Source organism: Rhodnius prolixus, unplaced genomic scaffold, assembly GCF_049639745.1.
Source record: "Rhodnius prolixus isolate KJV_2025 unplaced genomic scaffold, Rpr scaffold_8, whole genome shotgun sequence".
Taxonomy (NCBI): Eukaryota; Metazoa; Arthropoda; class Insecta; order Hemiptera; family Reduviidae; genus Rhodnius; species Rhodnius prolixus.
The window spans coordinates 24,109,294-24,133,458 of NW_027411593.1; the positions used below are offsets into that span (position 1 = coordinate 24,109,294).

A 24,165-nucleotide genomic window follows, 5' to 3' on the forward strand; every position below is an offset into this window, starting at 1 on the left:
ATAAGGTCATCTAATTATTGGTTGGTCCTGGATGCGCCATGCTCCTTCAGCGTACACGGAGCCGAAGATACGTCTCAATAGCTTCCTTTCGAAGATCCTTAGGGCCTTTTAATGGAATTAGGAAAACCAGTTTGCAGAAAATGGTTTACTTGTATGAATCTGAATAGAAACTGTATTCATGGTATTATTCAACAACCTTGGTTCAAGACATTTTTCTACCGAAATTCTGATAGTTCATACAGATTGATGGGAAAGTTAAGAGAAATATATACAGTTTCTTCGGAGTTAGTGAATTAAGTAAAGGTTGTTGCCAATTATCCTTGCGCAGGAGACAAGCTAATCTTCTCTGTATCGTTCCAATTTTAGTATATGTACCGCTGAAGCGATACATACGTGGCGCCCCTCGCCGAGCGGTTAGAAGCAAGACCTGCGAAGTTAATATGTATTGTAGGACTGGGTTCGATTCACGGTCTAGGCCTTGGATTTTATTTAAAGTTAATAAAAGAAATTTACAGTAAAGTATGTTTGCTAGTCGCCTCCGTTCACGACCTCTATCGGTAGTTGGACGTAAAGCCCGCCTGAAACAGTAGGCATTAATTTTTGTTTTTTACTTTTAGTTCCAATGTAGTAAAATTTTCAAATTACTCGGAAAAGTCAAAAACCAAAACTTAATGAGGGACTGAGGGGAATAAAACAGTTAACTGGCTACTATCTACTCTCATCATAAGAGCAGTTTAGCGCATCTGTTCACGTTAATGGAGTGTCGCCACTGGGTGCCTTCTCCTATCTATTAATTATATTATATCACATTTGCTAGTTGCAACAATCGTTGCAGGTGCAACTTTCAATAAAAGATTAAAAAAACAAAAAGGAATATTCTGCGATTAAAAAATAAGTAAAAAAAAAGAAGCTACTTTGTCTTACGTATTTCCTTATTTAGGTGTAAATCGATTTCATTCAACTAATTGGTAGTTGGACGTTAAACCCCGCGATAAAAAAAAAAAAATAGGCGATTACTTTACTTGTTGCCGATTAAAAATGAATTAAAAAGATAGGTTGGAGCACAAAATTGTAAAAGATTATCCAATCGCACAACGGATCCATTCTCTTCCATTACAACGACCTGGAATTCGTTTCAGATTTACTAGAAATTTTTCAGAGAATTAGCCGATGATTTCCTAAAATTTGGAATCATGTTTGTACCACACTATATTCTAGAGACTATATAAGATTAGTGTAGTTTTCATCAATTTAGATAAAAACTAGAATTTACGCAGTTAAATAAAAAATAAGTTTTTTTGGAACAAAACAGATGTTCCGGTCTTAATTAAAATACGTTGAAGTGTTGATGAACAAGTAGATGGTTATCTAAATATAGTTCACACTGGATTACCTCAACTATAAACCCCAAAAAACACCTGTTTTTTTGTGCTTTAGAGAGAGAGACAGACGATTACAAAGTAATGGAATACTGGGTCTCAATACTGAAGTAAGAATCAAGCGACCTGTGAGTAGTAATGAAAAGTCTTAGAGTAGACCAGGGGGATGGAAATAGTTGCTCACGAATGGGAGATTGGTTGCGTGAATGTTACTATTTCTGGGACTGGCATTCACTTCGACACACGTGTGGTTTTTTACCACTGTTATTTCAACTAGTTTTGTTTCTATTATTCAGAACTAGCAATAAATGTTTCTCACAATGGTGGCTGTGTTTTCATTAAATTTGGGGGGGGGAAAATACCTAGGAATTCACAGTTTTAAGTAATAGTTGTTTTTTATGTATTGCTAACAAAATAACAGAGTTTGAGATTCCACCAAAATTCGATTTGAGATTCGAAACTTACAAATATTGTTTAGCTTTCTTTCTCACTTATCTTTCTCTTCTTTTCTAGCAGGAAAAAAATCTTCTGCAAAAATAACTATCAATTTGGACTTTCAAGTTGCACCAACAATTGTAGTCAACTACTGCATTTTATTGCTGCTTTATTTTTTACTTCCGTTTTATTAAATAATAATTGTGAAAAACTAAAATGGTTACTTTTCTTTTTGTTCCTTCTCCAAAAATTGACATTTGAGTAAATTAGTAATGAAAAGTCAGTTCGCAAAATCCCAGTTTTCTGCCTTTACACCCTTCTGTTTGGGGTAGGGTTTTATTAAAAACCAAAAAGTCCATATGGTCTTGAAGCTCAATAAATGCGCAACTTTTTCTGAAATTATGTGATTCCTTGATTCATTAACCATTGAGAAAATGCAATTGAAAATTTTAACAAAAATCATCGAGAGCGAAATTTTTAGACATTCAAGTAAAAATTTCATTGTTATAAGAATCGTTTTGAGGCTCTGTACCAAGCAAATTTATAGGAAATTTAATGCTCTTTCGTTTGGAATAAGCAGATTTGTTGTAGGTTAAAGGATAGAAAAGCTACGGCCATTTTTATGGCTAAAAACGCGAATATCGACGGAAAAGTTAAAAATGCAAATATCTTGGATACTATTGAAAATCAGGCCAAAGTGAAGAGAATATTTTTTGTTGCATTTGAGCTGCTGAATCACCTCCAGAAGTTTCGACCACTCCTCCGTATACACCCTGTATAGTAGATAACTAGATGTAACTAGTAGGACTTGAATGATCATTGGCTATAAAACAATTAAATATTACTTGATTAGAATCCTGGTTACAGAGAACTTGACCACTCATTTAATTTTTGTCACTTGAATGAGAATCATTCCTTGGGTCTAACTCTAACTGAACTCCGTTGGATCTTTAAGTTAAGATGTGAGCTTGTCTACCTGAATCATACGCCATGGCTGCCTAGGGAGATTGAACTTTGTTCTCTTTGTAACTCAAGGTGCATTGAGGACGTGGTTCACTTTCTTGGTGACTGCTCAATTCTTTCTGAAATCCGGAGACTTTATTTTGGACGTTCAGTACTTACGAGAGAACAATTGATTTCTTTCCTAAATGGAACGCGAAATTGTCAACCTCTTATTAAATATGCTCACCATGCCTGGTCTTATCGTTATCAGCTGGTTCAGGAGTTTAATTATTAATTTATAATTCTGTTATATATTTGGTTATTTCGTTTTATTTTATTTCTAGGTCGGTTATATTTTTTGTTTATTATTGCTATTATTAATTTTTGGTTTATTTGTTTTCCTTTTCCTTTCTTTATCATTATAGTAACATCGACTCCGGCTGACGGATTTTCCAAGCCGTACAATATTTTCATTTTGTAATTTGTAAATATTTCATATGAAGAATAAATATTATTATTAGAATCCTGGCATGCAGAGCAGCAAAAGTGTCATAAATTTCAGGGTTTTACCAAAATGTGTTTTCCGTGAAAATTTGATAAACTGTTGAAACAGAAAGTTAATTGTTCCAAATCTATTTTCTTTTCTTTTTTAAAGAAAACTCTTAATAGGAAAATTGATGAATTAAATAAAATTATAAAAGGAAAATACTAGAAAAATAGTGAAGAGTAATTGACAAGTAACAAGTCGAATTGCCCGATTACGTGGCCAATTCCAAAGTAGCATTTAGATAGTTAAACAAGGTTCAGTAATTTAGTTGAGTTAATAAATAGCTAACGGTCAGTTGTATTTGGTGCGAACAAGTTAATATAATTAGGTAACGACGACGGTCAGTTAAGTTCACAGACATAACTGTAGAAATGTTGGACGTGTTCAGAGAACTTCTGTCGATAGAGTCAGACCAACAACCCTAGGACAGCCAACAAAACACACCTCTAACTAATAACTAACTGTATATATATATAGGCAACACTGTGCAACAACATAGACATGTTTCTGGACTGAGATACTTTGACAACTGTAGAGTTAACTTAATTTTAGAACTTCTCTCAGAGTCTTGTCTCATAATCTCCCACCCAGGATCTAGATCTCACAGTCTCAGTAAGTTTGAAGTGAGGGCACTTCTTTTTTTTCCCCAAGACGTAACCTTTGAGAAAGGGTTAAAGATTCGATAGTGAATTTGGAGCACATGAGAAACTAACTTGCTGATCAGATTAGCAATCAACCTCCGAGTGATAACTAACCAACGAAGCAGTATTCTGTAACTACTGCTAGTTTCTACAGCAGGAAAACTGGCAAGGTAGATGAGGGTTTTTCAATTAGGTTGTAATCCTGGTGGATAATCAAATCAAAGGAACAAGTTAAGAGGAGCACACAATAAGCGAAGGGGGGGGTCACCCTTCAAGTGGTAACAATATCACATATAAGTTACGTGCTGTGAATGTAACCACTGAACAAAAATAAAGAGAGATAAAGTGGAATTTTGTTATTGTTGAAGTGGACAACAATGTTGCCTTAGTAACACAGCATCATAGCAAAAACCAGCTGGTTTGTTTCCCAAGTACTTGATAAGAGCACGTATCTTCATGTTGGATAGTAAAGGTAAGAAGAGATATTCTAGAAGGAATGGAATACTGGGGAGCATGTTTGGACAGGCGGGGACTAAAGGTGACTAAACACTTTAGAGGTGGTGCTCCCAAGAGACGTGGCTGGCCGACATCAATAAGAAATGTTGTGAGTTGTGTGGCCCTGTGCAAGCGGACCTGCATGCCGAATACCTTGTTATTACCGTTACATGACTTCAGACAAACAATGCCACCAGGGAATTTTCACCAAAGAGGAAATTGCTCTTTCCGCCCTTCTCCAATGCACATTTTATTTGAGTGAAAACTAATGCACACAGTAATAATGGCGCACTTCCCCTTCTTATACTTGCACACAATTTATTTCCATAAGAATGTTCCATGAATATACAAAGGAGTCCTCCCACTTCACTGAATATTCCTTTAACGCTTTTGTTAAGAATTTTTCTATCCTAAAACTCCCAAACAAGTGCATACGCTTAGGCAGACATTACCCTTTAACAGGAGTAGTCAAAAGAAATGGCGTCTCAAGGTCAAAACATATCCCCCTCTCAAACAGCTTGTTTTTTACCCCCACTTTATAGCCTCAATCATGTATCATAATATAACAAATCATGCGAGAAGGGTATTTTCACAGCTGAATAATAGCCCATGCATTTTAATTGTGCAGATTTCAAAGAAAATTTGTTATAGAGATATTTCCCAAACAAGATTAACTAAAATGCTGCATTGTTCCCCAAAACATAATTCATCAGCCAGATTAGTATTACTTTTACTCGTATTACTTTTTTCAGCGCAAACCTGAAAAACCAGACAAGAAATCAGCAATTGTGGCTGCAAACAAAAAAAAAAAATTGTCCGTTCCGCCGTAAAACATCTCTCTGATCTGGCCCAACATCAAGGGGGTATAAATTAGAAACGACAACACTTTTTCACCACTCCACAGGTGATCTCAAAACAGATGTTTCTAAGTAAAATCTCAAAAACGAAAAATCTGCACGATTACAATATCTCATAAATTAAAAAAAAAAAAAAAACCTGACAGTATTTTTCTTTTTGTTTAATTAAGCAATTTTCTGCGAACTCGGAGGCAAACAACGATAACCGAGCGGTTAGTGACGAGACTCACTAAGTTAAGATTTATAGAACTGGTTTCGATTCCTGGAGTCTAAGCCTTGGATTTTATTTGAAGGTATAAAAAGAAATTTATGACAAAGTACGTTCGCTAGTCGCATCTGTGCGCGACAATAGCTTGCCTGAGAAAATAAGTAGGCATTGCTTAATTTTTTTCTCTCCGAGCCCAGAGACTCCAAACTTTTAGTTTTTCTTTATTATTATCTAAGTGATGTGTACATCACACCAAAATGACAATTCAAGGGGTGGACTACGAAGAATCGTTTCCGAGTTAGACTAAAAAAAAACAAAAAAAAGAAGCGAAAATAACACTTTTTTTGGACTCTAGAACTTAAAAAACGGATATTTCCGAAAATTTGGCATGAACACGATTCATTCCCTTACCCAGCAAAATAAAGGATAAAGAGGACGTGAAACATTAATCAGGAACATTATTATTTATAATGAACAATTAGAATAAATTCGTAGCAAGTCATTTTATTTTTGTTAGAACTAATGCAAAACAAGCAAGCATATGATAAATCTATATTATATAAAAATGAATGTGTGTCTGTTTGTTTGTACTCGATAGATTCAAAAACCGTATATCCAATCGCCGTGAAAATTTGGGAAATTATTAGGTATATCCCCGGGAAGGTTTTTGCAAATTTTTTTTAAAATCAGAGTTGGGGCTCTAGGTGCTCCCGAACAAATATCCCAAAAATATCAAAATAACATTTAATTAGTAATATTTGTTGAAAGTGTAACCATGAAAACCATGAAAAACAGTTTTTTGCAATTATTAATACGAGAATAAATTATACCGAAGATGGTGGAAAATCCATTAAACTAAAAGAACTCAACAATACTATTGATGTTGATAATCGTTGGGTAGTACCATATTCTCCATTACTACTAAAAACGTATAACGCACACATAAATGTTGGGTACTGCAATTCAGTGAAAGCGATAAAATATATTTGCAAATATGTGAACAAAGGAAGTGATATGGCAGTGTTTGGGGTGAAAAATACAACTGCATCTAACGATGAAGTCACCCAATATCAACTGGGACGCTTCATAAGTAGCAATGTGGGTGTATGGCGTATTACCTGTATATCACTTTCCATTCATGAACGATATCCAACGGTTGTTCATTTTGCAGTACATCTTGAAAATGGACAGCGTGTGTATTTTACATCAGAAAATGTACGTGCAAGAGCAATGTCACCACCGCCAACAACATTAACTGAATTTTTCACATTACGTAGAAATGATACCTTTGCAAGGACACTACTGTACTCTGAGGTAGGGGTAATTTTATTGTTAATTTTCATTTCGATGTATTGTATACATTTGGTCATTAATAAATTATGTTTGAGGTATCAAAACTGCCTTTTTGTTCAAACACAGCAACGTGTGACCGGGTACAGCTAGTAAATTATAAATAATAAAATAGAAAATAAAAATAATCCGCTAGGAATATTCTGTTTTAGAAAAATGAGGTTTCTGACCTTTTCAAAAGTGACACTAACCTATTTTTTTAAAGGATATAATTACAAAAAAAGGGAAATCAATAAAGAAACAGAATGGCCTATTATTAGTGAACATAATGTAGCAGCAGTATAAAAAATGTAACACTAAAAGTTGCTGGACCAAACTGGGCTAATTATAAGCTGACAGTTTATCCTTAAATTTTCCAATATTTAGAGCCAATCTTGTACTTTCGATGAAAATAAGAGGTAATTTACAACATACTTAAGTCTTGCTCAAATATTATAATTAGAAAATTAAAATTAAACGTTTAACCTAGTCCCATCGTTCCCCACGAACGCCTAAAACCGAATTCTTCCCCCTCAAAAAAATTATTCCAATAATTGTCGAAGATGAGATCGTAAGGCCAATCGTAAAGCGGTTTAATCAACGTTTAATCAGGAATCGTTGAGCAGAAAGCTAAGGAAACAAAGAATTTTCGGTATTTAGATATCAGAAAAATTATTATTTGGAAACTGGGCACATTTCTGGGCAAAACTTCTTCACCCAGTTTCTTCCAAAAAAATTGTGTTTAACTTGAGCGGTTATTTTTTCAATAGGTGCCAACCTCAGTTTTCAGTTCATCGGTCCATCTTAAATACTTCCTTCCCCTTTTTCCTTTTATTACCTGGCAGTGTCCACTCTGTCATTCTTTTTCTTCACCTGTCTTCTGTCTGTACTGTTACGGGGCACCTCCCAATTCCACTTCATTGTCATTACTTTTTTCATTGTATCGTCTAGAGCAGGGGTGGGCAATCTTTTTCTGTAAAGGGCCTCATAGGGGTATTGGTTTATTACCAAGGGCGGCAGTGGGGGGAAGATGCAAGTATCGTCAGATTTCATTCAAATGCATTTTTTATGGTTTTGCAATTAATCTAATATACTAATATATAAATATGTAATTAAAGAGTAAAAAACAACCTGGACGTTGATACATTTGGTGTTGTTTTTCGATAACCCAGATTCCTACAAAACGGAAATAAGTGTTAAGTGTGGCATCTTCCCCTCACTTACCTTATATTTCTTTTTATATTTATTTCGGGATCTTATTTATTAATTGTTTTTATCTATTTATAATACAGATTATTAATTAAAATGAAATTTATTAACAAATCAACAAAAAAATGTCATTACTTATTTTTATGAAATTGCTTCATATCTTCCTTCATCATTTTTTCTATTAAAAGGACAAACGAAATAAAAATAGTGCGATTGCATTCCCTATAAAATAAATAACTAGAGGAGAAGCGAAAATCCGTAGCTTCGTCGGCGACAACACGCTTTGTGTCGGTGTAAAAAGTCAAGTGATCATACAAAGAAAGAGCGCGGATTACTAATATAAGATTTGAACGCTGAGAAAATAATTGTACTAGCGAAAATTACCAAACATTATTAACATAAAATTTGAAATATTTTATGATTTAAATTTTGATTATTTGCCGTTTTGTGCCGCAGGCCGCAGGGAAATGTTAAAAGGGCCGCACATTGCCCACCCCTGGTATAGACCAATCTTTTTCCTCAAGTTATTATTTCATATTTTATTCTTTCGTGAAGTTAAGAATACTCCTTTCTATCGATCTTTAAATAACTTGAAGATGATGAACATTATTCTTGGAGAAGGACCGAATTTGCGAACTATGTATCAGGGAACAGCTCACCTCTGTTTTTACGGCAGGTTTTTAAGGTTAAGCTTTTTGAAGATAAACCACAGAATTTGTGCTTGTGGGTGATTCATTCATAAAAATAGATTCACCTAAAAAAATACATTTATTTATTTCTATTTCTAAAAAAGCAAAAAATATGAGAACTATTAATCAAAAAAATGACCGAAAATTTAGTTTTGGAGTATAGTTTGGGGTTTTAAAATTTATCACCCCCGGGATATAATGTTCTTGAGCAGCATTGTTGGCCACTCTAAGGGAGTGTAGCCCACAATGGATGCGCAAAGTGACACACCGAGTGTTCACAAGTGTGTCCTGGCAAAGAGAACAGCGATACATTCGCACGCTCACCGCACACCAGCCAGTGCGTGCAGAAACGTGCGCTCGTGCATACTTGTTTGGAGGCTAGGGAACAAGTGGAGTTTTCAAGTGGGCAAAACCCACTTTGAGTAGGGAGAGTGGGCGAGGGTTATTACAGGAGAAGGAGGAGTTTTCACTTGGCTTCTACAAATCATGTCACTGGCGGAGCAAGCAAAACAAAGGTGTGTAACGGATTTTTAGGTGCCTCAACTGCGACCAACCCCCCGGCCGTACGATCCTGGCTGGCAAATCTCCTACGAACGCTACAAAACACAACCACGCAGCCAAATAATGAACCCGTGCTGTTGTAGTTAAGGAATAGAGAGACGCGGGTAGCAACATCTGCCCGGGGCGCCCCCTAATTTACTACAATTCACCACCTCTTCTTGCTAGCACAAACGGCCGGGGTCGTTCCTCTTTTCTGGTGAATCTCCTCCTACTAGCAATAAACCATTACGACCTTAACCCTTCAAAGGGCGGCCCCAATTGAGTAAATCAACCAGTTTTTCTACTTCCTTTCATACATACAGAAAAAGAAAACCCCTTTTGATTTCTTTGAGAACTACACGAACGATTGGAGCGAACAAAATGCTGTAAATAAACTGGATTGATTTTTTAAAGCGACCTGTATTGTACCACTCCACAAGTTGGAAAAGTAACTAATTACAAGAGAAGGGTGCTTTTACAAGTTTTGTACCTATTTTTACTTAATCGAAAATATGTCGACAGATGTTTGGCCGATCCCAAAATGGGGTCAGGTGCCTGATTTTTTTATTTTTACTTTTTTTTAGGTCGAAAACTGAGTAAGAAAAGCTTTTAAGAAACAGCTACAGCCCTTAACTATCTTAATGAATTATTTAGAGGAGCTTCTAGATGAAAATAAGGAAAAAGAAGAAGATTGATGGTGCCTTAAATTAACCAAAAAAAAACTTAATTTATAACATTTTCTATGAGTTCAGGGCACTTTTGTGAGACGAGTGAAGCTAGGGTTTACGCCAAAGTATCCCTGTAGAGTGTTTTGCTTGTCCAACAATGAAATGTTACAGTAGGAATTAAATAATGGAAGTCGAATTCTAAATTTGAAGCAAATAGTTTGACTAAAATTGTTTCTAGTTAAACTTCTTTTTTTTTTCAATTTGGTAGTCAGCAGTGAAATAAGCAGAATTAGCCAGTCGAATAACCAGCCCCGAGACACGTCGGAGAGGAGGTCTGAGTCTTGAATTTTATTCAATGATTATTTATAAGAATTTAACAGTAGAAGTAAATTTGCTATTCGCCTACTACGTCTAATTTGGTAGTTGGAAGCAAAGTCTGCCTGAAAAAAAATGCATTACTTTACTTATTTTTTCGTTACCTAGCAACAATAATACTAGCTGTGTAAATGTAATACTAGAACACACGATTTTCATTATAAAATGCACAAAATTTACTAAATTTTTAAATTATTTTAAGGGTTATTTAAATGTTTGTTGCTGATATAAAACCAATTAAACATGAACACATTAAATAATAATTACTGCAAACGAATTTTCGTGATTAAAAAACACAAACCCGCCGGATACGAAGTTTTCACGACATTCAAATATTCATGAAATAGTTGAATGAAAAGATCTTTCCACCATGTTGCGACAAATAAAATTAACACTAAAAATTCATGGAAATAAAAAATAAATAAATACAAATAATCATATAAATACGAATGGCCAAACATTGAGCCATACTTATCTAGACGCCCTAATTACAACGAAAATTATAGGTTATTATAACAGTAGACTTGTTATCGTCATCCGATTACCGTCTAGCGAGAACCAATCGCGTGGTAGAGAAATTGTCACGTGATGGTATTTCATGAAATGTATAAAACCACATAAACTTACTAATATTTGCATAGTAACATTTTTTTTTTGTTTAATATATATAGCGCAATAAATTTCAACAATCAAACATTCGTGAATACATAAGTTCATGAGATCGGTTAGCTGTTTTATAACGGAGTGTTATAAAAACGTTCCATACACAAGGAATATATGCATTAACTTATACAATAAATAATAAAGTTTTATTGTAGGTAATAAAATGCAAACATACTGGCGATTGCAACAACAAAACCAAGTGAACATCGTTTCTATTCAGCGTTGGGTAAATAAATAACTTTTATGCAAAATATAATTTGCATAAGAAAAAGGTTAGACTATTACTTCCGTAATGCTGATACGAGGGTCATTCAATAAGTAACGAGACAAATTACTACTGCCCAAAAACAGCTAAATTGATCCGTATGAAACTTTCAGGACATAAAGTTGGCAACCTTGCGATGACATCTGATCAGCTGTTCAATTATATTATGTAAACATAACCTCAAATTTACTCAGTTAACGATGGCGAGTCCGCTCGAGAATTGCACCGTGGAAGAACAACGTGCCGTGATCAGATTTTTAGTCGCGGAAGATGAGAAAGGTAGTAAAATCCACAAAAGAATGTTAAAAGTGTACGGAGACAATTGTTTGAATCGTTCGAACGTTTACAAATGGGTAGAACAGTTTCAAAGTGGCCGTACAAAAGTTTCTGACGAGCAACGCAGTGGACGACCGATCGAAGTTGGGACTTCGTCTCTCGAATCTCGGATTGACGCGTTAATTCGGGACAATAGGCGTATCACCGTTGAACTGATAAGTGAAAAAGTAAACGCGAGTGTTGGAACTGTCCATAACATTATTCACAACAAGCTGCAGTACAAGAAAACCTGTGCGAGATGGGTGCCCAGACAACTCACGGACGCTCACAAAGAAACCCGGTTTCAAATCAGTCAACAGTTGAAAAAATCGATATTCGACTGAAGGAGAAGGTTTTTTCAAAAGAACTGTAACGTGTGATGAAACATGGATCCACCACTTTGAGCCAGAGTCAAAACGACAGAGCCTTGAGTGGAAGCATACGACTTCTCCCATTCGGAAAAAATTCAGGACCCAGCCATCTGCCCGTAAAGTCATGCTTATAGTATTCTGGGATTTTCAGGGGCCAATTTATTGTGATTTTCTTGAAGGCCAAAGAACAATCAAAGCCAGTACTACAGTGACATGCTGGAAAACAAGATAAGACCTGCAATTCGAACGAAACGCCGTGGGCTCTTGACTGAAGGCGTGATTTTGCTTCATGACAACGCCCGTTTACATACGTCACAGCTGACGAAAGAAAAACTTCAGAAACTGGGATGGGAGATCCTTCTACATCCCCCCCTACAGCCCCGACCACGCCCCATCAGACTTCCATCTGTTTGGACCACTTAAAGATGGTCTACGAGGGATACATTTTCGATCCAATGAAAAGGTAAAAAATCAGGTGCAAAAGTGGCTTCGAGATCAACCCAAAGAATTTTATGCCAAGGGCATTTACAAATTAGCAGAAAGATGGGACAAGTGTATAAGTGTTGCTGGGGACTATGTTGAAAAGTAACCAAAGTTTTGTACTGATTCAATAAACCGTTTTTGAGCAATAATAATTTGTCTCGTTACTTATTGAATGACCCTCGATTATTTTTTCTCAAATACAGGTTCGCTTAAAATGTGAATAAAACCAAAAGTAATGAACATAAACCGAATTATACGAGTATATTTGACATTATGGCAGCAGTTTTAAGAACAAATTTTTACTAATCAACTTAAATCTTGAATTAAATGTTAAAATTCCCGGTCAAAGCACATTACATCACTTACTACTTGTAAGCAGTAATAAGTATCATTGGATGTTGGAGAAATTATCCAATTAATTATGGAAAAGGTAACTATCATGGAAACAAGCCAGTCCTTCAATCTAAGCAAAGATTACCAAAATCAAAAGAAATCAAGAATCATTATCATTAATAATACAGCTTTTTATAATGTAATTGTATTGCTGTTTATAATTGTAATGCTTTGTATAATGTATAATTGAAGTAAACGCACTTGATTGGTCGAAATAAATGAAAATATAAAAATTGATTGGCTGGAGAGGATTTTTAGTGAAATTATTAAATCAATGACCAATCAAATTCGTTAGAGTTTAGAACAGACAAAATGATTTACAAATTTACAAATATAGGCCAGCCCACTAGAAGCTTTAAACCTATTGAAATGCATTACAAAAGGAGTTCAGTTCTTCAGTTCAGATCATGATACAGTATTGGTATCAGTCTTCTTACAGCTAGCCAAGGTGGTCATAGATAGATAGATAGATAGATACGAGTAGATTAAATTAGGGCAGCCTCAAGGCTTACGCCACTGCGACCCCTTTGGATCTATTGTGGCTCCCCAACTTTAGAGCTCGCCCTCCAGACCAGTCCGTTTAATCAGACTCTTAATTCTGGAGAGCGACTCCTGAATAAAGCTCACAGGCCTTGGTTTTTCCTCCCCGAAAAGTAACATCCTTAGCCATACTAGCCCCTCACACTGACACAACACGTGCAGTGCCGTTTCCTCTTCTTTCTGACAGAACCTACAAAGGCTATCATCTGTCAGGCCCATGCGATGCATGTGTTTTCTGAGCCTGCGGTGGCCAGTTAATAAGCCTACAATTATCCTTATAGCCTCACGTCCTTGACGAAATAATTCTACAGTTAGAAGGTAGGTAATGAGATGTGGAAGGCTTTTGAATGTCCAGTTCTCAAGGTATTTGTGTGTCCCAAGTTAACCTATTCATGGTGTTCAATGCAATTCGTAGCACTTTATTTTAAAAAAGTCTTTAGCCTTTAAAATGAATTAACAGAAAACAAAATTCCACCGAACTTGAAGGCGAAAATGTTAAAAGAAATTTATAGAAGCGGCAAAAAGTGTTTTTTAAACTTCAGTAAATCTTAAAATGAGAATAAAGACATGAATACTGTTGAGCAAAGAGCATGATTTATTACTAAGTAGGGATCTGGAAAGATGAGCATATTCGCTGTTAAGGTGTTGTTGTTAACAAAAGTTGTATTAGGCAGTACAGGTAAAAATGTCCTTATACACTGCTACTCCTAGACGTTATGAGGAGATGAATACGTCTGCCGTATTTTAGTCTTTCAAGCATGAGTTGCCAATGCTTATTAAATCTCTCCTTTCCAGGAGTCTATATTGCAAAAATTACTTTCATCGCTGGCAGTCTAATATATATATTGTTACACATACAGTATCAGACCTCACTAGCGAGAAATTCTGAAAAACGACTCATACAAAGACTTGGAACAATAATGGAACCAGTCAGCTGAAAGATACTGAATCTTATTACAATTTCTGTTTCCATTTCACAGATACTAAGGAGCGCGCTCCATTTTATTGTAATGAACACCTTCGAAGGAAATTATTCCGTTGAAATTTCTTAAGTGGTATTAGACTCGTAGACTCGATCCAACGTCGATTCTATTTTATAGGCAGTCCTTTTTATGAATAGTGGTGCATTCGGGTCTGATCTTTGGAGTTAAAAGTTTGCTGAAATATCGGGTTGGCAAATAAGTTCGTTCGGTTTTTATTTTGGTGCAGGTTCATTCCGATTTTCTTTTTTTATTTTCAGCGCAAGCGCAGAACTCGATTGTTCATTTGAAAGATTATGTTAAGCTTAACCTTTCTATGAATTTCGGTTTAACAAGCATTACTATTGTGCTTGCTGCGTAGCTGTAAAGAAGGAAGAAAATAAAGTGCATTTTCGTCAAATTTTGCTCTATTATTTTAGAAAGGGCAAACGAGCTGCAGAGGCTCATAAAAAATATGTTGTGTATATGGTGAAGATGCCTTAACAGAACGCGTGTGCCAAAAGTGGTTTGCCAAATTCCGCACTTGAGATTTTGACATTAACGATGCGCCCCGCTCCGGGCACCCGACCGAGATTAATTCAGATGATGTCAAGAGCGTAATCGATAAAGATCCATGCGAATCGGTGAGAGAGATAGCAACAACACTTAACATATCCCATACAAGCTCCAAAAATCATTTGCGCCAGCTGGGATACGTTTCTCGGCTCAATGTTTGGGTGCCGCATGAATTAACCGAGGCCAACTTAGCCACTTGCATTTCCATTTGCGATTCGCTGCGGAAACGTCAAGAAAACGACCCATTTTTAAAGAGGATGGTAACGGGAGATGAAAAATGGATCGTCTACGATAATGTAGTGCAAAGATCGTGGAAGCATTTCAGTGAGCCGCCGCAAACAAGCTCGAAGGCGGAAGACGGAACAAGCGGAAAGCCGAAGAAGATTATGCTCTCCGTACGGTGGGATTTAAAAGGTATCATCTATTACGAGCTGTTATCGTCAGGCAAAACAATTGATTCAACCGCATACTGCTTGCAGTTAACCAAATTGGACCATGCAATCAGCACAAAACGTCCAGAATAGGCAAATCGCAAAGGTGTCGTCTCCCACCACGACAAAGCCAGACCGCATACGTCATTGATTACTCAGAATAAACTGCTGGAATTTTTTGCATCACTGAGAAGACTTTCAAAAAACATTTTGATTGGTGTTCCGTCGATAAGCCACAGGCGTTCTACGAACATGGTATAATGAAGTTGGTGGAAAGATGACAAGAAGTTATCAATAAGAATGGTCAATGTATAATTGATTAAAATATATTCTGTGTATCAAAAAAATTGATATTTATTCCACCTTCAAAAACCGAACGAACTTATTTGCCAACCCATTACATTATTCAGGGTCCTTCTAAAGAAAAAGCACTTCATTGATATCAAATAAGGGTCTTCCAGATATCGAAACTAAAATTTAAAGTAGATAAATTATTCTTCAGGGACATTGTGGTCTTTACGGAAGTCACAATCTAAACAAATAATACTTTCGTGTTGTTCTATCACTAAGATTGTACCTATAATGCCTGGATAGGTAACGTTAAAGTAGGACTCCTTAAATCGCAATAAACAATATTACAGTGAGGAGCACAGCTCTCTGAAAATGAGATTTTTCGGATTTAAGGGGAAATCCAGTGCTTCAAAAAGCTTAACCAAAACAAGATCTTTCAAGAATGTTTCTGCCAGCAAGACGGCCTCCACGGTGTACAACTAAAAGCAATTCTACGACAGAACTGTTGTGTCTAGAGTGCTCACCTAGCTTAGAAGACAAAAAGCTGCAGGATATAACCTTATTTTACGGCCAGTAATTACCATTAGAGGCGGTAATTAGTCGCATCGTATGGAGGGGGCTGGTTTAATTATTTCATTTGGCGGTGTCGGAGACTCCTTGGTCTGAGATTACACCATGGCAAAATGCTCCCTTCTCCTCGCCTAGACAGTCTTTAGGCCCTATTAAAACGAGAAACGTTAATTTGCCTTGCCTGCAGAGCTCTTTCTTTTTGTACCGTTCGCTAGCCGCTTTGATATTTCTCTGACTCTACCTTATCTTAGCAGGTTTTAATTATTAAATGATAATCATCCATTCATTACGATATTTTCAAAGATGGAGAAAATTCTTAGCTCTTGTGAAGAGAAAATTTGGCACTGAAGAAGACTGTTCGCAAAATTTTTGGTCATTTTGCCAGTCAGTGGGTTGATGGCCCTTGACCACCCGCAGAATGATCAAATCTGATAGATATTTCCCTTAGGTATCATCAGGGGACGGGACAATAAAGTTTTGGGTTGAATGGGTCAATCATAAGTAATATTTTACTTAATAGATATTTCAGATTTACAAGATTTCCCGGATAACAGCTGCTACGAGTTTGTTTAAATTGCGTGCGATAATTTTACACATGTAGGTCCATAAAAAATTGTAAATGTGGTTGGGTCCGCCGTGTTGGATAATACATTCCATTTTATCATTCGCAGCATGGATTTTTCTTGTATGCCAGACCGGGTGTAAAGATTTCATCTTCACTTAAGATACTGTCTCGCGCTAGACTTGCTGATTCAAGTCTGACTTATGCGAAGGATTGAATAGATTCACTATAAAGTGCCATTTTTGTAAAATGTACGGTCCTTACTCTTGTGCATTATTAAAGGAAAACTCAGTACCCCAAGAAAATTTCTCAACTAGAATTACCTCTTCACTAAATTGGGTATTCACTTATTTTGAAGTTTAGGCGAAAGTGACCGCTAAATTTTCCGTAAATTGTATTGTATAAATTCATTAAAGAAACCTAGAGTTATCATTTTTTACTTTTTATCACGTTTTCGGTAAGTTACGTCAACGGATGATTAAAAAACTACTCGACAAACGATCCAAATTGACTCTAATAAACAAAAAGTAACAGCACACAGCTCTACTAGCTCAAATCTGGACATACTGACTTGAACTGAACGGTACAGTTAAGCGCTTCAATCATTATCGCTTCCAATCTCTCCAATCAAAAACCCCTATGTACCATCTTTAACTCACTTTTCTAGGCTAGCTAACACTGATCTAAAAATCACTTCTGTTCTTGAAATAGCCAAATCCCGTTCAACCAAATTTCATTCCAAACTGTCCTAACACTTTAACCTGCTCATATACAACCTGTCCCAAACTATTACCGTACCGTCGAATCCTTCCCGAAGACTAAAGCGCCTAAAACGTCACAACCACGTATGTTAAAGAAGGACATCCTTCGAAGTCATTTCATCAGTAAGCTGTGGTAGCCGACTCACGATGGTCATCGATGGATGGTCCTCTTTCAATTCTTTTAATTTATTTTGCCAACAGACAATTTTACATAGAATATAGTAAATTTCTACCTTCTATTTTGGAGATTTCATAAAGTGTTTCTTTCCTAACGTTTTGCAGTAATTGTACAATTTTAAAAACTATTTAATTCTGGTAAGAATTGAATATGGCTCCAAAATTGGGAATCTGCAGAGTTACCTGAATCGGTACGTTAAGATTATTAGTAAGAAAAAGTCATGCGAGTGTACAATCCAAATATTTTGACTTTTTAATAATTCAATTCTGGTAAACATATTAATAATTTGGTTGCCACGAATTAATGCAAAACATGCAGCACAACTCTCGGCGTATTAATGTTAATATGTGATTGGAACGTCTAACTTAGCATTCTACGCCTAGTTTTACTCCAGCATTCTAGGCCTATGTGCAGAATGTGAAGTATGTACGGCATCCTGCACATATAATTGAGGTTTCACTGAGAAATAATGTTTCAGACTAGTGTAGTGTTGTAAGAATTGCTTATTGAATTCTAATCTTCTAATTGAATCTTGTAACGTAACATTTTGTTTGCTCGTTCCCTCATTTTTGTTTTTTTTTGTTTTTGAAGAAATACTGATTTTCAGTTTAACTCAAAAATAATTTTTCCTACAGAGAAGAGATTAGCTAAGTAGCTAGCTCCTCCAGGATTCGAATCCAGCAGTTGGAGATTAGATTTTCTCTACTTCAGAGCTTCTTACAGTTTACTGTCCACGCTGATGGATTGTGTTGTCTGTAACGAGATTGGTACACTAGAAAAAGCTCCAGATGCCAATAACCTCAGTTGTTGACGCATCTTTTCAAAATTTTCAAAATTAAGGTTTACCAGGAGTATTCGTTTTGAGTATTCTCTGAGGCTGAAAATGTGCTTTTTTTATGTACGATATTATATTTGGTGCTTCCAGAGGACGCCAATGTAACTTAGGAATCGAACTCTTACAACTAGAAGTGCCAAATTACTGGACACTTAATTTTCTCTCAAAAATATCATTTTATTTGAAAATGTTTTCAAAATTTACTATAAACTTCTTATTTATATGGAATGTTTTAAAATGTCAAAATGTGGTCTTATCTCTCACTGAAGGTGCACCTGGCAAAAATTAAATTGCCCTCACAATTACGGCTGGCATCTAAGAAATATCCAACACTTTATGTCCTAGGGAAGAAATATATATTTAACCCAAAAAATGTATGCCAGATATGCAATTTAAAAGAGTTAGACGATCTATTGCACTTCTAGCTTGTATGCCCTGTGTATTCTGCAATGAGAAATAAGTTTTTGCAGGGATTTATCGGCCTTCCAGATGCATTATTATCACTCCTAAATGTGAACACCATTGAGAAAGTAAGTTTTGTTTCACCATTCAGGCTCTCAGTCTGAGGGAAAAGATATTAGAATTGCTGCTGTAAATGATGGGCTGGCTCTGTAGTATTGCTACCTGTGTATTTGGTATTTTTCCACCCTTTTTTTGAGGGATTTTATTGTTTTTTACAAATTGATTATTAATAATATATTAGTGAAATGTTTGTTTTGTATCTATTTGTGCTTGCATGTTTTTTCATTCCGCTTTGTAGATTTGTTTATTGGCTATTTTAAATATTTAAATATTTTAATGTTACAGTAAATAGTTTTAATAATTTTTTTTTAAGAATTCGTATTAATTAAAATGTATTGCTCAAGGTATGATTTATAGTGGGTCGAGCTCCACTGTTATGCAATTTTGTATTTTGGCAGTGAATAAAATAAATAATTTAAAATGTACAACTCATGAATTAGTTGCCGAATTTATACAATTATGTGGCAATAAAAAGTGTCGCGTAAAAATTCTGATTAGAATGAAATTTGGCAAATGATACTTGGAATTGGTGATAAGGTGTTATTCACTAGCTACAGCAAGTAAATACGTGTATATAACCCAGTCAAGCATTATTCAATAGATCTCTGGAGCGAAAGAAATATATATTTTTGGAATTCTTGAAAAATATTTTTTTTAAAAAAAAAAGCAAAGTAACCGTAAAGTTATATCAACAAAGAAGACTGTCGCACGACAAACAGAGTGGTGGAAAAATAGACACATTTCTCCATTGTTAAGAAGAGGGAAAAAAAAGGCCTACATTTTGCCGTTCACACTTTGCACAGACACCATATGTTGGATTATCTTTCTTGTCTTTACAGCAATGTTTGTAAGAGAAAGTTTTTTCTCTCTTTTACACCATGGGAACTGCAACAACTGTTACCATGTCGCAGCGTTCTGTGCTTTCTTCAGCATGCTTTGGCCTCAGGAGCTTTCTGCTCGCCTTAGCTCACTTATTGAGATATTTATTTTTAAATATTTTACGCCAAATCATTCCCTCTCTCTTTATTTAAAAAAAATAAATTTATTCCGTTATGGATTTTTCCATTTTATTTAACAGAATCTGAAGATAAACTTAACTTACATGTTTTCACATTTTTTTTTTTTTATTTTTTGGTAATTTACTATCTGAATACATTATGTTATATCACGGTTCGCCTAGAACGATTTTAATTGAAAAGTTCACCAACATGAAACATTTTGCTTTCTCCTTATTATTTGGGTCAAAACTAACCAAAATCCACTGAAAACCAAATCGGTTTACGTTGCGGATTTTTTTTTTAATTTTTCAGGTCAAAAAACGGGAAAAACGGCTATTTTGCATTGTTAAGTCTAATGAATGGAAAAACAATTGCAAAACCAATGCATTGAAGCTGAGGGAATTTCCGATAGAAAAATTATTTGGGCTCTTTTAATCCAAAAAGTTTCATTAAATGAATTTGACTTGGAAAATTTCACTTTTCCCAGTGTATAAATATTGTATTTTGCAGGAATTTTTCTCATTTTTGAAAAGTCCCATTCCCTTCCACAAAAAAACGATGATTTATTTGTTAAGTATGCTTTGAAATGCGAGAAACCCTTGTTTTTGCCTTATTTTGCTCAAAAATGTCTTTTTTATTGATTTTGAATGTCGAAATTTCATTTTTATCATTTATAAAATACTTGAATCTGTCGGAAATTCCCTCAGCTTCAAAATGCATGCATTGGTTTTGCAAAAAACTGTATTGTTTTTCCATTTATTAGGCTTAACAATGCAAAAAAAAGCCGTTTTGACCTAAAAAATTTAAAAAAAAAAAAATCCGCAACGTAAACCGATTTGGTTTTCAGTGGATTTTGGTTAGTTTTGACCCAAATAATAAGGAGGAAGAAAATTTTTTCATGTTGGTGTACTTTTCAATTAAAATCGTTCTAGGCGAACCGTGATATACAATCAGTAAATATGGAGAGTATGATGAACTGGTACGGGAGGAAAGAAACTAGCCAGCGGTAGCACTCTCTATAGGAGAGAGGAGAATGTGAGGAGAATAATGGCGTTTAGGCCTTCAGACCTCAAGGAAATCGCGGGGCCACTGGCGATTCAGTCGGCGAGGAGTATTAGGGATGTCAGAGGAAGCGAGAGACTAGAGAGCTAGTCAAGAGAATAGTATAGAACTTTTGGTACTTAGTCTTGGCGAGTTGGTGTATGAAGGGAATGTTGAGGTCATTTCACATCTTAAAATAAATTTTAATTAAATAATATAACTTATTAATCTTGTTGGCAAAGAAGCTACCTGAACGAAAATTCAGGATGTAGTTTGGGATGGGTGTGAAATAAGGTTTAACCATGTGAAAATAGAAGCCAATCTTCACAGGAGACTGAGACAGCTGGCTTCGCGACCTTCTACCTTAAAATAAACCTGAAGTTTTCATCTTCCCACCACGTTTTCAAGTCACGAAAATTTTACGAACCGACTGCAGATTCACTTACAAAAATACTTTTTGTATACTTTTAAATGTCTCAAGTAAAAAAAATGGAATAATTAAATAGAGGAAAGAGTGTATATATTGTTCTCTGCATAGCGTATACTTTGCCACATTGTACATCTGAAACTATCTTGAACAAGTTTACAGAAGACTGACGCCTTTCACAAGATCTAAATAATAATAGGCACAAGAAACCTTCATCCTGTTCTTGCAACTCTGGCGATGGTTCAAGGGATGACGAATAAAGCTAAATGTACATAAATGTGAAAAAAAGTTACTTTTAGACCCTTAAAATTAACCTGTGCTCTTAATCACCACAACAGAATGGCTTCGGGCGCCAATGACTCCAAATGTTAAGGCGACTTAAATTACAAAATAATAATTAGATAATCAAGGTTTGTCTGATCATCAACTGATTTACGCTGAAAGGACAGTTTGTTTTTTTTTTGTCGTAAAAACCAAATTTTATATTCTCTAATAAGAAACCCCTGCTTACTCATTATACTAACAACAAACTCATTCTGCTATAAAAAAATATGAAGAATTTCAAACATTAGCATTTCTACTTTGTGTAACAAATATAAATTCTTCAGTTGGCTACACGCAGTCCTATTTAGATAATGAGCATATTAACAGTTTCCTGCTCCATGCAATCTACTTTGTCTAAGGCAATTAGCAAAACGCTTACGTTAGAAATTAACTGCTTAGTCGACTGCATGTACGTACCAAGTTCAGATGTGTTTGAAATCGCTATCCAGGCAACTAACACGTTCCAACAAGCATTTTGTAAGTCACTCTCTCTCTTAAATATATAAACAAATATTAAAAGCAAGCTGGAGTTTTGTGTTGCTTGTTTTATTCTATTTCTCTCATTAGGTAAGAAACGTACTTACTACAAAACATATCAAATTTTGATTTAGAATTAACACGGAAAATATTCGTACGAAGTCCTCTGAGTTCGAAAAGTAGTTTTTAATTAATTATCTGTATGCGAATATCTCAAAACCAAGGCAAAAAATATAGTCAGCGGAAACATTGTAATTACGATAGATAGAGCCTACTAGAAGACCAGCATCGAATATAGTGAACAAAACCAGAAGAAAATCATCTTACTTCCACTTAACTACTTTGATAATTATCTTTATAAAAAACTGAAACTAACTATAAAGTGTACATAATTAAAACATTTCAAAAAGAAATGATTTTAAATCTAAGCTTTAATAGAAAAAGTTTATTGGTTTAATTTGTTTTTTAGTTTAAACTTAAAAATCCACAGGTAATTAAGAAACTGTTGAATATGTATGCATGATTTCCCCTGATGCATGATTTATATTGTGTTATAGACCAATCAAAACCTTTCTCCAGTGTCTAGGCCATAAATAAATGAATAAATAAATTTAACTTCACAAAAAAAGTAATAATTAAAAACACTTTTTAAGATAACTTAATAAAAGTTTCATGGTTAGGTTCTGAAAAAAATAAAACTAAATTAACAAGAATTTACTCCTACATTTCATTAAATCACTTTCAGTTGTTAATAATTATAACAATTATTAGAACAGCTGGCTTGCTTAACAACAAGTTGCATGTGTGGGAGGATACATCTTGGACAGAGATGCATTTTTTATTTTTTTTTTTCTCCGGTTGACTACTAGAAACCGGTTTACAGTGTTGGCTTCTTCATCAGTGTACAATGGACCATTCACATCTACGGGCCAGCAGTAAATACTGGACTTATTATGCGCTTCAGTCGTAATGCATTCTTCTAACAGTAATTTATGACTAATGCCTAGAAAAGTTGGTACATCTATATGCAGTTAATAGTTATGCTACTATTAAAGGAATTGCATGTTCTAAGCAGGTTGACTGTCTGTTCTCTAACATCCAAGTCTTTTTTTTTCTGACTTCTGACATAAACACGCTGGTTTTTTTCCTTCGGAGTATAATAAATTACGTTTACATAAAATTTGTTATAAATCATTTTATTCCAAAGAAAAGAATTAAATAACTACTAAATAAAATGAAAATAGCATTAATCTCCCAAAATCAGCAAACAAAAATAAATTCGTAGAACTAAGCCAATAATTATTCATTTTTAAATTGAATACGTTCTATCCAAAAATGCTTAATACCTGATGAATGTTTTCAGCTTTTTCTACAATTGACCCAAGATGATAAAACTTTTCCCCAAGTACTAGCATTAGAGTGCCAGTCCACTTTTAATTAAAACTTAACCCAAGACCATTAGTCCGACCGGTTCTAATTTTCGCTAGCAAAAAAATCAAAATTTTGATAAAGTAATGAAGTTAGATAACCAGACTAAAGATATTTAAATACGTAGGAGTGGCTATTAAATAACGAGACTGATGCTGCTACAGAAGAACTATGCATGCGCCAAATCTTAACGACCGACAGCTGTGCAGCGTAAAGCCTTCTCTTTCGATTGCAGCGTCTCACGTGTTTGTAGAGAAATCTGTCTAACCAGAACCGTCGTTTCTGTAAGAGGTGTTAGTTTCGTTTTGCCTAAAACATGGTACTACACATGTAGTAGAGCAACGAATTGTCGTGAAATTTCACATGAAACTGGGTAAAACCGCTTCTGAAACTTATCTTTTATTAAAAGAAGTTTATGGCGATGAATGTTAATCACTTGCG

The 24,165-nt window shown here is 35.2% G+C and overlaps 1 protein-coding gene and 1 non-coding gene across 4 annotated transcripts in view; both read right to left on the minus strand.

Moving 5' to 3' along the window:
• Positions 1-24,165, minus strand: part of Sema2a (Semaphorin 2a) — a 658,355-nt gene that overhangs the window by 299,390 nt on the left and 334,800 nt on the right. The window lies entirely within an intron of this gene.
• On the minus strand, positions 283-389 carry LOC141451584 (U6 spliceosomal RNA). Its single transcript, XR_012456901.1, has one exon. It is a non-coding gene; the product is annotated as a U6 spliceosomal RNA (small nuclear RNA).